The sequence below is a fragment of the Centruroides vittatus genome, unplaced genomic scaffold (genome assembly GCF_030686945.1).
Source record: "Centruroides vittatus isolate TY-2023 unplaced genomic scaffold, ASM3068694v2 contig_918, whole genome shotgun sequence".
Classification (NCBI taxonomy): Eukaryota; Metazoa; Arthropoda; class Arachnida; order Scorpiones; family Buthidae; genus Centruroides; species Centruroides vittatus.
In genome coordinates, this window is record NW_027122605.1 from 1,022,082 (window position 1) to 1,039,303 (window position 17,222).

The window sequence follows — 17,222 nt, forward strand, 5'->3', positions numbered from 1 at the left end:
ATGAAGATAATATATGACCTGAATGAATTGAGAAAATTATAGACAATGAAAATTATGAAAACATTATATTAATTCAAATTTCTTTTAACTTTGAAGATTTGTTTTTGATGACAAATATTGATTAAATATTATTTTTTGTAATTACCACTTCATATCAATGATATATTTATTAAAGAAAACTATCTCATTCCTAATAATATTAAACAAAACAACAAATGTCATTTGATTAGATTGTTTTCTTTTGTTTTTCAGACAAAATGAATTTTTATTAAAATTAAAAATTAAATAAAGTATTTTTATACAAACTACATATAAAAAACATTATTCTCTTAAAATTCAATTTAATATAAATTCAAATTTAGAAACTGTAAGAAAAAAATATCATCAATTAATCTGTTATTATTATTATGTATATTGTTTTTTTAATATAATAAAAGCATCTTAAAATATTACAAAAGAGAGAAATATATCTGAAATATTTAATTATAAGATACTTCTAAATTAACTAGGACATTGCGCGACTTTGTCATATCGTGATAGAATTGAGGCAAAGTTGGAAAGAAAAAAGCAATCCCTGCACTTGCCCCCAAAAAAAAGGCAATCCTTGCACTGATCGGGTAGAGAGAGATGATCCAAGAATAAAACAACTGCCATCAATTGCTTTGTTCTTGTCTTTTGTTCATTTTTTGCACCTATTTTCCATTAGGCAAATGCATTGCTGTTTTTGTTTTTGATCCTTATGCCTAAATTCTGTTAGGCATGGACATTATCACTTTAATACCTTTGTATATTGAAAATGAAGTCATGAATTCCTATTTTTTACATTTAAATGGACCCTCACTATATTTTTGGATTTCTCATTGCAATTAAATTAATGGAAAATGGCAAAGCTTTATCAAAATCAACTCATTAGATTTTCAGAACAAACTCAATTCTATATGCCCATAGAAGACGTGCTGGCAACTGTGGAATATCACACAAGAAGGTCATGTGATTCATACAATATCTGTCACATGAGCTCATGCTATGACCTTATATTTTGAAAACAAAGTCATGGATGGATCCCCATTTTTTATTACATTTTTGTATTCCTCATTGCAATTAATGGAAAATGGCAAAGTATAATCAAAATCAGTCAAACAGATTTTCAGAACAAACACAATTCTGTAAGCCTCATAGAAGAGGCATCACTAATGCTCCACCTCAATTAAATATTCATAATTCTAAGTAATACTCATTTAACACAATCCATTTAAATGAAATATCTCTCTCATCACAAATGTACCTAGAAATAGGTTTGAATGGAAGACACTTAGATACACACAAGTATCTATCAGTTTTTTAATACATCTTAAAAGCCAATTTTGGTACAGTACTTTTTACAAAAACAAAATGTTAAATTCAACTACTCAAAGGCTAAAAAATTGTGAAATATATATTTTGAATTTTGTACAAGTAAATGATGTACAGCACTTGCTTTTTCATTATATATTTTATTATCATCAATTTTTTCAAGTTTCTTATGAACTTTTGACCTTTCCTCTGAATAACTTTCATAGCTTCTTAATGTGCTTTAATACAAGAAATTTAACAAAAGTTTAGAACACAAATACACAAATTACTGAAGTATTTCAAATTATAGACGTATTTCGTGAAGAATTTCAAAACTATTATGTTATCAAATAATTGATAAAAAGAAATTATTGGAAAGAAACTTTATCTTAATATGATAAATTTTTCATTGAAAGAAAATATACTTTATAAAAACTATGCATTTATCAAGTTGACAAATAATGGAAATGTTTTTTATAATCTATTTCCTCATAATTTTTTTTTTATCACACTTCAAAGTAAACAAGTTAGAATTTGTTACAAAAATAAATAGATTTACAAAACAATGCTGGCTGACAAATGAAATAACTACACTATTATAAACTGCAATGTTATCAAACAATTCATAAGAAAACACTATATAGCACTATTAAAGGTAATGATATTTGAAAAAATTTTTTGTTTGAATAATTAGAAAAGTTGCCTATATTTAAGTTGCTTTTATTATAATCTAGAGACTAGAGATAAGGGAAGTTTATAAATATTGATCTAAATTTGTATCAGTTTCAAAACTGATAAAAAAAATTATAATTCAGATCAATTTTTTTACAAATTTCTAAGAATTATGCATTTCAGAGAGGAACTATCACAGAAACATCATCAATCTTAGCAGAAATAAAATACAAATTTTTCAAGAAAAAAATTACTATTTAATACATTTCACAAAAAAATGAACATGATTTTGAAGAACTATTTTTATTTAGTGCTAGCAGATAAGCCCGGCATTGTTCGGGCAAAAAGTAACGATAGTGAAGATTAAGATTATTACATTATAGCCAATTTTACCCATTTTTACAGAATGCGAGAATTAAGTTCCCCGTTTCCAGACTAATTAGAGAATTTTTAGATGGGTCTAAAAATATGTTCAATTTCCTGTAAAAACACAAAAAACCACATCTGCACCTGTAAATCTTGCTCGTTGCTTTCTCTTAACACTTCCATTGTTAAGGAATACATTTCTTTCATCCCCATGTGGTACCCTACTAAAATGCAATTAAAAATAAAAAATTGCATCTAAAATAGTACAGTAGAAGCTGAGTTCTTTAAGATAAGCCTTAATCCTTTCCCTCTTCCCTGCAGAAGGATTTCAAAAAAATCCCTTCTTAGTGTACATTCTCGTGACGTATCCTATTAAAACGCAATAAACCACATCTAAAATAGTATAATAGAAGCCAAGTTATTCACGGTAAGCCTAATCCTGTCCCTCTCATATACCTACTATTATATAGATGTCCTACTATAATAGTAGGTATATAAAAACACACGCGTATTCGAATGCAACATTGTGTCAAAATTTCAAAGCAATCGGTGAAGAACTTTCAGAGATTTAAAATTTTGAACAAACAAACATTTATGTTTTTATTTATATAGATAAGAAACAAAATCAAAAGCAATATAGTATTGATATCACTTTGTAATAGTTTGTGAATGAAATTATCATCATAAGTAACTTGATATCTATGGTTCTGGATCAGCAAGTATGAGATTTGTGCATTTAATTTCACATAAATTATAGTTTTTTCTTTAATACCTACCATGGTAATGTTTAAAACTGAACAGACATATACTACTATAAATGACACAACTGTGCAAGAACTATATCAGGGATCTCCAATCTTTTTTTGAGAAGGGGCCATTTGAGCTGTATGAGACAATTCTGAGAACCAAGTACAAAAGATAAAATCAAAAATTAAGATATTTTATTTCTGAATAACAATAAACATAAATCAATCCAACACTTGCAACTGCTTTTTTGAAATTTGGATTAACTTTTGTGGTACCCAATATTAATATTTGGGTACCACAAAAGTAATATACCCAATTCGATATTTGTCAAACAGTTATGTATGATATCTTTATTTTTTATATTTCATTTTTGAAAAGGTTAGTTCATAAAGGTACATAAAAGCAAAAATACAGAACATCCCCAATGCAAATTTTTAAGACTTTTAAAATTCTCTTCTGGCAGAGATTTCTAAAAATTTAACAAACCTCCCTTTTTAAAAAAATTTTTATAAAAATCATTGGCAGCAAGGTGTACTAATTCTAGATGGCTTTTGAAAAGTTTATATGCTCTGAACTACTTTCAATGCAGTTGATAAAACATGGAGAAAACAAGCAAATAAATATGCTTAGAGAGCCTTATTATACCGTGAATAACTTGGCTCCTATTATACTATTTTAGATGTTGGTTTATTGCATTTTAATAGGATACGTCACAAGAATGTACACTAAGAAGGGATATTTTGAAATCCTTTCGCAGGGGAGAGGGAAAGGATTAAGGCTTATCCTAAAGAACTCAGTTTCTACTGTACTATTTTAGATGCAATTTTTTATTTTGAAGTTTTGAAGTTTGAAATTCCCAATCTATATTATGGTAGTTTCTTATCACCCATTATTATCCAACCGATAATATAGGCCAAAGCAATATTACCAGAGTATTTTCCAAAGGCAGCAAAGCCACCAACGTATCCATATCAGACCGCCACAAATAAAGAAAGAACCAATAGCTAAGAACGAGTTCTTAATTAATGGCATCATTAACATTAATAAAGAACAAAAGGTAAATGTTCACCTAGGTAGCCCTATGGTGGCTCCTCCATTATCGGAGTGACAGTCGTTTTCACTAGTTTTTTAGCAAAATCGATGTTTTATTTCGTATTTTTTACATAAATCACACCACCCCACAACTGTTGACTCTTTGTGTAAAGATCAGTTTTTAACACATATCGGTCTACCCGCTATCCTCCATGCTTCGCACATAGGCACACACTTGGTGCTTGCCATCACTCACACCTTATCGTCCAGGTAGGGGTGAGCCCCCACACCCCCTAACACTATATAACGTCAAGTACTCCACGGTCTAGCGGGCTACTCTACGGGATAGTCAGGCGGGCTAAGGTGTTAAACACGATACCGCCATTGGGGCTACCTAGGCGAACATCTACCGAACAAATTATATTCAGTCCAGAAACTTCTCAAGAAAAGGTACGAAATGTCAAAAAAGACACACGTTATTCCAAGAAACGGTTAAATGAGAATTTGATCTAGATTATCTTTTTTAATGAAATTACAGAGAAATTTGTGAATTTTATATTAAAACCACATTCATTTCAATATAAACATCATTAATTCAAGCCATTTCAATCACCAACCGGTAACATTCATTTAACTAAATGACAACTCGAATGCAGTTTATCACATTTAATAACATAAAACATTAAATTAATTATCAGCCTCAATCTTCATACATAATAAGTATTTTGCATAACAAAAGAATTAGCATCTCTCTCCCCCTCCACAACGTGTAATAAATAATTTGTAAACAAAATGAACGAACAGAGTCGCATTAAACGAATCGCGGCGTATTTAATAAGAAATAATATTTTTAAAAAGATAAATTTGAAATTACTCACTACAAATGTGAATATATTCTATTAATTTTCAATTAATATATTTCACGCGTACAAATAAAAAAAATATATCATTCGAAAAACACATTTTTCTTGGGAACATTCGAACTTCCTTCCGACATCTTTAAATCGGAACTAGTAAATAAATACAGGTGACACGTTGTAATTAACACGTTTAAGGATTTTATCGATATATATATATATATTTATTTAATTTAAAATAATTTAAAAAAACATTAAAATAATTCATCGTTTACGTTTTATTAGTAGTTGGAAAATTTTTATATGCGAAGCTGCAATATGGAAACTCTCATCGGAAATAGCAATTACACGTGATGTTTGGTAGCATCCGAAGATGTAATTGAGTGTAAATGTGTGCGTTTACCTATCTTATAGATGAATACGAGAAAATTTGTGTATATGATTTTCACTGTTTTATTTACATGTGAAGATCGGACATTATAATGAATGATCATACAGTATTTAAACATAATATAACATTTTTATTGGAAATAGTAAACATAAAGTGCATTGTTTAGTGATCGAATCTTAAAAAATACAGCGAATCAATATTCGTAGTATTTATAAAATTTAAATCGTTTCATTTTAATTAGTTATTTACTTATTTTTTCATTTATAAAAGTATCAAATTGTAAAATATATTCAAAATATCATCGACTATTTGTAATAATATAAATATATTTTTATCTCGGGTTCGTCTTGAATCTGTAATTTTTCTACTTATTTGAATTGAAGTACAGTTTTACATCAGGATTAGAATCGGGAAGACATTGGTGTAAATGAAAACAAGTCCTAATGTATTTTGGCAAGTGTTATAAGTACTGAACATTAAAACTGATAATACAATATATTATCATTACACACATTTATATTTGCTCTGTAATAAAATGTAAGTAGGTACTAGTAGGTGTTGGTGTTACTGACAAGAGGAAAGCTCAGGTTGTAAATTGTCAAGGCCAACTCAATCATCTATCTTTTTTGAATTAATTGGAGACACACAAATTTATTTTCAAAGTTTGAAAGGAAAGTTGTTTGCCTTATTTGATGCTTTCTCTTGTGCATAATATGATGATAACACTGCAATATTCCTTTGATTCTCCTTAATTAGGCTGACCATAGTTTCTTGACACTAAAACAGTACAGAAGAGCCACAACTGATACATAAAAACTCTCTCTTATTAAAATTCCATCAAAAGATATAGAATAAATGTTATTAGCAGCTTTTTAGTACTATACATTATTAATGATATGGTGGCATAAAAAAAATACATATCTAAAAGTTTTTATTTTGAAAATCTAATAATAAAAAAATATTGTTTTTATTATAATGTGATACTGTATTTAATAGGTTGACATAGGTCAAATGAACACATTTTTCAGATAAAACTTATTTTGTCTAATTTCTGGTCACTTGAAATTTTACCATAAGACTTATTGCATTATAAGTTACAATTTTGCTTTATAATTAGCATTGTTTTCATTGCTTGAATATTTAATCTCAACTATTTTTTTGACCACAGAGAATTCATGAGTGAAAATATTCTTCCTACAGAAGTTGTAGGTTATTGAAAACAAAGGACTAATGCTATCAAATTAATAAAATTTTGGAATTCAGGATCCTTTTTGTGCATTTCATTAAGTATTTTCACACATCTACCAGTTACATCAATATTTTTCTTCATTCTATTTTTTCTGAGTGTTTGGTTATAACTTATTGTTGTCTTTATTAGTGTCCATTGATAGAATAATCAAATTTTATCTGTTTCTGTTTATGTAATATGTTCCTTAAATTTATTGAAACTATTTTGTATTACTTGCCATTTAGACATGTTCGTCAGCAGAATAAACACTTATCGATTCAGAATAAACATTTTCTAAAAAATCACAAGTTTGAAATACAAAATACAAATTAGAGATCTGAATCATCCAACTATCAGCCAAATTAATTGGACAATATTACACAACAATTATTTTACTAAAGTGGCATGATTGTTTTCGCATTTTTGTGAATGATACATATGGGACAACAAAAAAAAAGATACATGTGATCAACTTTTAATAGAATAGCTTCATTTCCAACCCGAATCAGTGTTACCAAACTTATTAAAGTATCTTTCAATCCTGACTAGAATTTTCAGCATATGGGTTTCTATAAATTTTTAAATAGAATCTTTTTGTTACTGCTATTTTGAATCAGTTCTAAATACAAATCTTCCATTTCCCCCTATTCTCAACTCTCCAGGAACAGTTGCATCATCAAGTGTGATATTGTCTTAGTACACGGGCAATTAATTGTATTCACTGATAATTTATAAAAATGTTAAGGCATATACAAAGTTAGGAATTATAATATGGATTAAAACTTTTCAATTGGCATATATTACAGTATTATAAACCAAGAATCTATTGTACCATACTTTATTTTGTAGAGAGATGAGAGATACAATCAAGTAAATTAACTACAAAAGTAAGTTTTGTACTTTTAGATTATAGATTCAGCAATTTTGAGACTGAACAATGTAGTTACTTTATAAAGTTAGTTTTTTTTTAAGAATAATTTTATATATTCATTTATTATTGGACTGCAATTTGAAAAAATTGTAGAGCTACAAATTCCCACTGTCATCTCTCCATCTTTCCTTAATCTTGTGAATGGAGTTAGATGAAATCTGAGACCAGATAAGGAAAACTTAGGGTAGGAGGCCCCAATTTACTGTATATGAACTTCCGATGCAAACTGGAAGTCACATTATTTCAATTCAAAATTTTTCCCTGAAAGCAGTTAATAGATGACTGGCGTAAGTTTATTGTTAAAAGAAAAGTATGATGTACAGAGGCAAGCCACTACTAATTTGAGGTGGAGAGCATATATTTTAAATTAAATAAATTAAAATTATGATTAAAAATTGTAGTCTGGCATTGTGATGATGTCACAATAAATAATTTTATTTTTAAAATTCTTGTGAATTTATTTTTACTTAAGTATTTACTGTATTTTTACTTAATTTAAGTAATATTTTAGTAGTAATCATTTCTGAATATTTGTATATCGATACTGGTATAAGCTGGAACTAGACAATAACTAAAGACACACACATTACCTTATGTACTGTACTTTTCCAGCAAATTACTCTTTAATCAAACTAATGGTTTTGGCTTGATTAATAAGCCTTCATTGGGTTTTTGAACAGATTCAGTTTGGAACCATAATTAAAATTATGTTATTTTAGAACAATTTTACATATACATTATTTTAGAATGATATTACAATACATTTTCTTTAAAAATATTAATGGGATTATTGATAAAGTTACAAATAAAAATAAAATATAAATTTAAAATAACATATATGTAAAATTGTTCTAAAATAACATAATTATTGTTCCAAACTGAATCTCTGTTCAAAAACTTGAGGAAGGCTTATTAATCAGGCCAAAAACATTAGTTTGATTAGAGTAATTTGCTGAAAAAGTACATAACTAGAGACATACAAATTACCTTATTTCTTTATCTTTTTAATAAATTAATAGCTGATGACTTGCAGAGATATATCTATTATTTTACACAATAAAAAATACATGTGATTTTTGTTCATTTCCTTGTAAAATATATCAAATAAAAAATTTTTGATTGTCTTTTCTTATATTTACTGTTAAATTTTATTTTATTATATCTTCATTTGCACTTTTTCATTATGTTAATTGTCTATTCAATACGTTGAGTAAAAATTACAAATTATCAATTGAATTTTTTTCCTTGTTCTCAAATGGTTCTGATTTTCCTGTTACATACCACTACATATTTTTACTTACAAATTTTTACGTATGTTAACAAATTATTTATTTTGGCTGTACCCAAATGTTCACATCTTTTTGAAATTTCAATATTTAAGTTTTTATATTTTTTCTCAAAATTTTCCAAAATTTATATTTGCTTATAATTCTTCACAGCGCATACAAGATGATTCAAAAGCTTGATACCGTCACGATGAGTTTTTGTACTAATTTTATGGAAATGTCCTGTGCAATCTGAAAATGTCACCATAATTTAATGTTTGATTTATTTCAAATTCTTGTATATTGAAAAGTATAATTTGAATATGGTATTTGATAAAATAATAATTTTGAACAATATTTTACAAATATATAAATGTAGTAATTCATTTTTCTCTCTACTGTGGATTTATGAATTTTTACAAAGAAAATTTGAGTTATCTAAAATAGCCAAAGCTCTAATCTTTTTTTCCTTATCTTCTACTGTTCCTGCAACAAATGTTTATATAGAAAGAATATTTTTATTAATGGGCAACTATGCATTATTCCATTATCAAAATTTGTAATACAGTAGAATTGATAATTCAAAGTAATGTGAGCCAAGAATACTTCAGATAATCAAAAATGCAGCTGACATGGAATGTTTGATATCAAGTAATTAGCAAAATATAAGAGCATTGTTATAATATCAGTTTTATGATGATTATAATTAAAAATTTTTTCAACTGTTTCTAAAATTTGTATTGTAATAAGATGTCACTAGAATAAATTCCTTTTAGAACTTGTAAAACCTCTTTGAGGTAGAGTATAAATAAATAAGATGTAACTGGTGAACAAGAAACAGAATAAACACATCTTGTAACTCCAGCAGTAAATTTGATAATTCAAAAAGTTTTCAACTTAATATCATAAGCCTTCTCAGTGAAGTACACGAATTCAAAATAAAACCCATTTTTATTTTAGATTTTAATAAAATCAACCAGTTTTATTTTAAATTTGTGTACTTCACTGAGGAAGGCTTATGATATTAAGTTTAAAACTTTTTGATTTATTAAATATACTGCTGGAGTTACAAGGTGCTCTGTTTATTCTGAAGTAGAGTATACAATATATTTTTAGTTTTTAGGATTTTTATTGCTTTCTATGTTTTTTAATCAAAAATATATAAATTAAAACTATTGGTAACCACAATATTACTGTTTCAAACTAGAAAATAAGTGATTTTTACTTCAAAAATTGTAGATGTTAATGTTAGATTAAATTGCATGATATTACTTAGTTAATAAATTCTTATCCAAATTTAAGATAAGAAATCTCAATAAACAAAAAAATATAAGAAAAACTGATATATGAAATACTAAATTAATGCTTATAATTAATGCAATAGTTTTTGTGGTTAGTTCTAATTTCTTAGTTTTCCCACAAAAATATATATATTATTTTCTGTAAGCTTTGTATGTATAGAAATGAAAAGTTTATAAATTTTTCTCTGATATTTTTCAGACTTCAAATAATATTGTTGAAACATTTCAGCAACCTGACCTTAAATTGTTATATATGATTTGATATAGCCTATTTGAATTTACAATATATTTTTTTTTAAAAAGTAAGCAGAAAATTCTTATATTTTATATATTGAAATATAAAATATTAATTGATAATTGAATAAATGATTATAATATCTATTTTATTTGTATGATTTTAAAAAAGTTTTCAAATAATAGAAAATTAATTGATTAGTTTGTGAATATTTAAGATCCACATTATAACCCTTTTGAGTTACATGTGACAAGTGATGCCATCTGGTAGTGTTTTTACTATTTAAATATTTTAGATTATTGTTTGCAATTAATTAAGATTGTGAGAAACAGAATTAATTTTTATCTTCTCTTAATTAAAGAAACAGAATAAGCTATTTCATTCAAGAGATTTAGTAGCTTAATGTTTCAATAAGTAAAATTGTTTTTATTTTTATTTTTTCAATGTTTTCAAATATTTTTTTTATGAACTTTTAAAAAGTATTTGAACAGCAATAGCAGAAATATTGCAAAATAAATAATTTTTTTAAATGTATGAGTTATTAAAAATTGTTTTTGTAATAAAAAAATTTTAATACGTGAAATAAAAAATGAAACTTGTCTGGGAAAAAAAAGACTAGGAGACAGAATTTATAACTGTTTAAAATAATTCTGTAGTTATTATAATTTAATGAAAAATACCTCATTTTTAGTGTATTTGTCAGCATTTTGATTTGGTTATATTGTTTGTAAAATCAAAAAGTCTAAAAAATTCTATAAAAAATCAAAAAGTCTTTTCAAAATAGATCCAAAATATTAAATTTCCCCCTTAACCAAAGATGTCAATAAATGCAAGATAATACTGAACCTTCCAAAAAAGAATATCATTATTTACTTGCTACTAAGAAAATAAATTTTCTATATAAATGTTTTTATTTATATAGAGAGTTTTAAACTTTTTTGACATTATGATGAAGGATTAAAATTTATATATTCTTATCCATTAATCGATTTTATTTTTTAAGAATTATGTAAAAACAGTAGCACTGCTTCATATTGTGTTTAGAATTATTCTGAAATCTCAAAAATTAATTTAGTAAAAATGTTCATGCATGTAAAGTTTTTTCATGTTTGTTGATTGTTATACACATTTTCTGAATATTTAGCTAAATCAAAATTCAATTTTAATTCTTTAAAAAGTTTAGAATTATTAAAATTAAAAATTTTTTACAAATATAATTTCCAAATTAATCATTAAATAAACATAAAAATATGTCATTAAACACACTGAAAATACTAATGTAATCAGGGCCTTCTCCAGAGTAGTGCCAATGGTGCCAAGGATCCTGTGCTTATCCAGCCCCCACAATTTGAAATAGATGTATAAAATAGATATAAGAGAATGCAAGATAAATAAAATGGGAATAAATATTTATTTATTTCATATATAAATAAAAGATTATTTATTTTTTTCTTGTTTTTGTTTTAATTGTCTCATATAAGTAATTTATGCCATCAAACTATGTAAGATTAACTTCTATCTTTAAATTAAAAAAAAAAAAATGTATTATCTATAAAGGTATCTGACAGACATTTAAAAATTTCTAAAGTGTATTTCATGCCTATAAAATTTTTTCTTTTAGACCAGAAATTATTTTATTAAATTTTACATATTATATACAGTATAATAAAATGCTTCTATTTGATAAAAACATATGTTTTATTAGGAATATCTGAATTTTATATTATGTGTATAATCAGCTTTTATTATAAAAGTTCTTTATCAAATATTACCTCATAGGTTTCTGGCTCCATATTATCATCTATATTAAATGCTTATTTCAGGTAGCTAACTGTTGACCACCTGAAATAAGCATTTAAATATAGATAAAGTTGTATATTTTATATCTTATACTTATTTTAATATATATTTTCAAAAGATTAATTCATAATTAATCAAATATTAATTTTAATTCTGATTTTATTCATTCATTCATTCATGTTATATTCAAATTTCTATGATACAATTTACTTTATAAAATTTGCAGCTAAAGCCATAAAGACTACAAAAATCACATAAAACTTTTCAATAACGTTATTTTAAAATTAATAAAATAAGTTTTTTCTACAGACTTCAATATATTAGTATACAAGATATATAATTATTTAAGAACATTTTTTTTTAATTTTTTCATTTAATTATTCAATTTTGAATATTTAAAATGTAATTAATATACTGTGTATTGTATTATTCATGTGTTTAAAGAAATAATTCTAATTATTTGTAATTTTGGATTGAAAAAAAAAAAGAGTAAAGAAATATTTATTGCAAATAACTTAATCAAGAAAATTATCATTTTTAATTCAGAATATTTTGTTTGTATATAATTTAAAATTTCATCTCATTTATTAAATTAAAATTAAACAAAAGTATATTTAAAAAATGTTTTCTAATTGATTTAATTTATAATATGTAAATTATTTTTTTGATTGCTTATATAAATTTATATGATACAACACCTTATAGTAATCAGTATTCCTATATGCCCAAGAGATTATAAACTTTTCTTATGATTAGAGGAAATTTAAATTACTATATTGATGTTGCTAAGTTAATCAATCAATGGAGTATTCTTTTCTTAGCATAAATTATATGTCTAGGTATTAAATTTTTAACTAGAAATAAACAACATAATATAATATCTTCTATAGATTTCTTTCTTAATTTGTGTTTTAATAACAATAATTTAATCATTAAAAGTAAACACACAAATATTTATGTTTTTATTCTTAATGATAATAGAATGTAATGAAAATATATTTATTGTAGATTATATTTTTAGGATAAGTGCAGAGATTTTAATTGTATGGCAAAGATCTAGATTAGTTGTACTCAAACTACACCCCCCCCCTGCTAAATCTGGCTTGCAGCATATTTTAATTCAGTCCCACAAACATATTTGACACATCACTTTATGATAGAAATATGTCTACTTTATGTTTTATATGGAATATACAAAATATTTATGGCCCACCTACCTATGGCATGTGCAATTTGACTCACCAAACAAAGTTTAGGAACCTGTAGATCAGAGATTCGTAAACTTTTTATTTAGGTTGATCATAAAATTGAATTAATTTATGTGAAGCTGAGTAAATATATTTATTCAGCTTCAGAAAACAGTAATATTTGTGTGTGTATATATATATACATGTATATAAGTTTATTCATAAATACTTTTTATCTGAAAAATCTTTATTAACTTTGAAAAACTTATATAATTGTTATTTATACTTAAATTAATTTGTAAGTAAATCACATATTACTTTTAATTCTTGCATTTAATTTAATAAAAAGTTTTACTAGAAGAAAATATAATGTTAGAACGGATAAGAAGTCTTTTTATTCAGGATTTAAAAAATTTTGATTTATCAATTAAAATAAATTAAGAAACATTTTTTAAATCACTAAATAAAATTTATATTGAGATTGTTCTATTTACAAATTTTTTTTCTTGAAAACAATAAGTCTAAATTACAAACTCATGCTTTTTTTTTTTTACATTTGTCATTTTGATATTGTTCACATACTTTATTTACATTACTGATCAAACAAATACTTAATAAATTTAAGTTTTTTAAAAATTATATAATGAAAAATAAATTTTTAAATACTTGGTAACCTTAACAAACAGAATAAAAGAAATCTTATCATTTTCTTTTGACAAATTGTATTACAAATATGTTATGGATTTAGCAATTCAGATTATTAAAAATTAAGTTTTTTTATAAAAGAATTCAATTTTTCGGAGAAATATATTCTACAGAGTATTAACGAATGTTTAATAAATATACATTTAACAAATACAATATAATAGATATAAATGTAGTAATTGTAAGATTTTCATTGTTAGTATAGTAATTTTCTATATAAAATTCTAATCAGTAAATTTACAAAACTATCTCAAAGACACTATATTATAATAGTTTTAATTGCAGTTTATTTATATATGTTATAATATGTTTATAATTAGTCTAGTATTAATTTAATACAAATTTTTTCTAGTAATTTTTTGACTTGGAACATTTTACAAAAACATTTTTTATACTCAAAATACTTAGTCTTTCTTATTTCTAGAAATAAGAAAGACTAAGTATTTTGAGTATGTTGAAACACAGCTGTACTTGATGTTTTCAAATTTTACTTTATATTGAATGCACAGAAAAATTTAGAATTGTAGTATGGTATGATATAGTTTACAGATATAGAATTTTTAAAAAATCTATAAATTCAGGTAAATTATTTTTTTATTCATTGTATATTTTTACAAAGTAATCTAATCTGAATAGTACATTTAAACAAAAATATATTTATAAAAATTTTCATTTATTCAGATTCCATTTACAGAAGATAAATTTGGAAAGTTTACTAGAAAAAATTTGTATTAAATTAATACTAGACTAATTATAAACATATTATAACATATATAAATAAACTGCAATTAAAACTATTATAATATATACAAATTTTTTCTAGTAATTTTAATTTTTTGACTTGGAACATTTTACAAAAACATTTTTTATACTCAAAATACTTAGTCTTTCTTATTTCTAGAAATAAGAAAGACTAAGTATTTTGAGTATGTTGAAACACAGCTGTACTTGATGTTTTCAAATTTTACTTTATATTGAATGCACAGAAAAATTTAGAATTGTAGTATGGTATGATATAGTTTACAGATATAGAATTTTTAAAAAATCTATAAATTCAGGTAAATTATTTTTTTATTCATTGTATATTTTTACAAAGTAATTTGTATTAAATTAATACTAGACTAATTATAAACATATTATAACATATATAAATAAACTGCAATTAAAACTATTATAATATAGTGTCTTTGAGATAGTTTTGTAAATTTACTGATTAGAATTTTATATAGAAAATTACTATACTAACAATGAAAATCTTACAATTACTACATTTATATCTATTATATTGTATTTGTTAAATGTATATTTATTAAACATTCGTTAATACTCTGTAGAATATATTTCTCCGAAAAATTGAATTTTTTATATAAGAATTAATTTCTCGTAACCTACAAATCCTCAATGAAAATCCATACATGTAACTACAGTATTTGATACTAAAAGAATCTATTATTATAATATTTTCTTATTCATTTTTTTTATTGTACTTTCGTATGAATATGCATTACTTCTGCTATAAGTAATATACCATAAATTATTACTGAAAAAGTTTATTAACCACATTTTTAAATATAAAGTATTATCTCTTTCAAACAAATTAATATATTTAAAGGAGATAAAGTTGTAAAATATAATTATTATTATTTTACTTAGATTTATGTATCTAAACTACGGTTACTTAATATCGGAACAAATACATCCTGCTTTCTATTTTATTAAAATAATAGTGAAAAATTTTGCTATTTTTTCAAATACTGTATTAAAAAGACAAATTTGATTTTTAAATATAAAATACAACTTAAATAGATGTGTTAGATATTTTATTTTTCACTGTACAGTAATTATTATATTTATCTCTATTACATAAACATTCAATTGACAATGGAAATTCCCATGGTTCCAAAAACATTTGTTTTATAAAATTATACTTCTCTGTAAAGGTTTTATGTTTAACAAATTTCTCGATATCTTTCGAAAGTTCACTTTTCACAAAAATAAGTAAATAATTAAATAAATGTTGCTCATTTAAAATTAAAAAATGAGTCAAACATACATTTAAAATTAGAGCTAAGATCTAAATACTATTAAATCTTAATATCTAACAAATAATTATAGAATAAATAAAGCTTCTTTCGGCTACTTTTATTACCCATCAAGTTACTTATTTACAATTTATTAAATTACTAATACAAAATAATGGGAATTTAGTAAATAAAAATATACATTTAAATAGTTTGAATATAGTATTGCATAATGATTTCTATGTAGTGAAGAGATGTAGTAAATAAAATCCAAATCCAAAAGTTTTACAGAAAAAATAATTGCTTTTATTAATTAAAAAACATATTTTTTACATTGATTTTATCGGTGATTAAGAATTAAATGAAAACCATCAAAAATTTTCTAGCGTAGAAATTTGTTAAAGGATCTTTCTTTTTAAAATTTTCATTAATAATGATCAATTCATTTGCAAAAACTTGTTTATATTTTATTGCATTAATTATTAATTTATACATATATTAATCTATATATTTTTATTTATTTTGTAGTGTATAATTACATATTCATCAGTCAGAACAGTCAAATATGGAGAACCATTAAGTTGGACATACTAATAAGGAAAACAAGCATAGAATTTTAATAGCCTTAATGTCCTTGATTTTAAATTTCAGTTGAAATCTTCATAACAAAAATCTGCATCCACTTGTTTTTAATGACAATTCTGTAAGATGTTACATAATAAAATTATCCTGTTTAGATAACCACTGACTTTTATATATTAAACTGTATCTGAAGACATAGCAAAAAGTATTATACAACTTAAAACATTGTTTTTAAATTCGAAGATAGTTTAATGGTGTTATTTTAAAATTTTAAAAATATATATACGAATTTAATTAATTCTATTGTAGTTGTTTTTATTGTAATTGGAACTGGTTAAACAATCAATTTCAAATTGTTTTTAGACTACGGAAATAGAATGGACACGTGTGTACTGTACATTGGTGTGTAATGGACACTAAGATACGTTCGGCTTCGTTTAGTTGAAAATTTGTAGTGAGAAAACATGGAACATTCCAACGAAGCAGGTGCATTAAATGTAGAGAGGAAGTTGACTATAGCAAATCAAAGTCGGGAAGACGTTACAAAGGAAGCAATACGAATTAATAATG

At 24.4% G+C, this 17,222-nt stretch overlaps 1 protein-coding gene and 1 long non-coding RNA gene across 4 annotated transcripts in view; one reads left to right on the forward strand and one right to left on the reverse strand.

Annotated features, from left to right (window-relative positions):
- LOC136984375 (ubiquitin-protein ligase E3B) overlaps positions 1 to 5,154 on the reverse strand; it is a 74,812-nt gene extending 69,658 nt beyond the window's left edge. For all 3 annotated transcript variants that reach the window (XM_067281339.1, XM_067281340.1, XM_067281341.1), the window contains exon 1: positions 5,028 to 5,154. The gene's annotated coding sequence lies outside the window, so the exon portion shown is untranslated. The remainder of the gene's footprint in view (positions 1 to 5,027) is intronic.
- A 192-nt stretch (positions 5,155 to 5,346) lies between these two features.
- Positions 5,347 to 16,811, forward strand: LOC136984437 (uncharacterized). The gene is made up of 2 exons (XR_010882187.1): positions 5,347 to 5,399; positions 16,599 to 16,811. It is a non-coding gene; the product is annotated as an uncharacterized lncRNA (long non-coding RNA).
- The last annotated feature ends 411 nt before the right edge of the window (positions 16,812 to 17,222 follow it).